The 1,593-nt window shown below is 47.5% G+C and overlaps 1 protein-coding gene across 1 annotated transcript in view; it reads right to left on the reverse strand.

Moving 5' to 3' along the window:
• The window catches only part of pik3c2b (phosphatidylinositol-4-phosphate 3-kinase, catalytic subunit type 2 beta), a 36,390-nt gene that overhangs the window by 25,479 nt on the left and 9,318 nt on the right, over window positions 1-1,593 (reverse strand). The gene's annotated exons all lie outside the window — the stretch shown is intronic.

A 1,593-nucleotide genomic window follows, 5' to 3' on the forward strand; every position in this document is an offset into this window, starting at 1 on the left:
TGTCTGTAGTTGTGTAGTTGTGTCTGTAGTTGTGTGTCTGTAGTTGTGTAGTTGTGTGTCTGCAGTTGTGTAGTTTGTCTGTATTTGTGTGTCTGCAGTTGTGTAGTTTGTCTGTATTTGTGTGTCTGTAGTTGTGTATCTAGTTGTGTAGTTGTGTCTGTAGTTGTGTGTCTGTAATTGTGTAGCTGTAGATGTGTGTCTGTAGACGTGTGTCTGTAGTTGTGTAGTTGTTTAATAATAATAGCAATAATAATTGATCAGATTTATACAGCGCTTTTCTAGACACTCAAAGACGCTTTACACTGTCAGTCATTCATTCACACACATTCATTCTGGTCGTGGTAGCTACGATTGTAGCCACAGCTGCCCTGGGGCAGACTGGCAGAGGCATGGCTGCCATTCTGCCCCTACGGCTCCTCCAACCACCACCTCAAACAATCCATCCATACGCATTCACACCAGGCAAGGAAACAGGTTACAGGGCGGAATCGAACCGCCGACCTTCCGATCATCGACCGACTCGCTCTACCACCTGAGCCACAGCCGCCCCAGTAGCTGTAGATGTGTGTCTGCAGATGTGTAGTTGTGTCTGTAGATGTGTAGTTGTGTCTGTAGATGTGTGTGTAGTTGGGTGTCTGTAGTTGTGTAGTTGTGTGTCTGCGTTACCTCTGACAGCAGGAAGGATTCGGCCTCGTTGTGAAACGTGTCGAGCAGCAGAGTCAGAGCCTCCCTGAGCAACACAACAACACATCAGTGACACAACTGAACATCACATCATCAATCCTCCCAGTCCTTCAAGTCCTTCAAGTCCTCCCGGTCCTCCCAGTCCTTCAAGTCCTCCCAGTCCTCCCAGTCCTTCCAGTCAGCGCTGCAGCAGCAGGCTCTGCCCTCACCTAGTGACGGTCTGTTTGATTGGTCGCTCTTGTAGGAGGATGCTGTGGTTCATCGTAGACGCTGTGTCATCGTCTTCCTTCTGTCAATCACAAACCAGAAACTCTGATTGGTCCAAACTGTAACTTCATGTGCAGATTTATTGACCTGTTGGTCTGTGTCCATAATCAGTACCGCCAACATTTAAACATCTGGGTCTTCAGCTGCTGTTTCAGATCAGAAATACAGAATAATAAATGAAAAAAGTTGTGGTGCATGTGTCTGAGGTGGTGTTGTGTGTCTCTGAGGTCATGATGTCCATTACAGATGATGGACATGATGACGGTGACCATGTTCTCACCGTGCGGCTCAGCTCTGTGTTGATGGAAGATCTCCTGGTCAGAAACAGTCGGATGTCCCAGTCGAACTTCAGACACTGTTGGACGAACTCCAGACCGGCCAGAGTCTGGGAGCTGAAAGAAAGTCAGAAAGACAGTCAGACAGACAGACAGACAGCAGACAGAAAGCAGATAGACACATGACATTTAGGAGGAAGAACACATCTGGGTTCTGGTAGAACCTGACACCAGATCAGTTCTACATCCATCCAGGTGTCTCAGTCTGAACACTGGACCTGGTTCTGTTCATGTCCTCTGTCAGCAGCTGGTAGCATCAGTATTATGGGATGTCTTATAGTGGCACCAGTTTAATGTCTATGACACA

This window comes from Stegastes partitus, unplaced genomic scaffold (assembly GCF_000690725.1).
Source record: "Stegastes partitus isolate 25-593 unplaced genomic scaffold, Stegastes_partitus-1.0.2 Scaffold1089, whole genome shotgun sequence".
Lineage (NCBI taxonomy): Eukaryota > Metazoa > Chordata > Actinopteri > Pomacentridae > Stegastes > Stegastes partitus.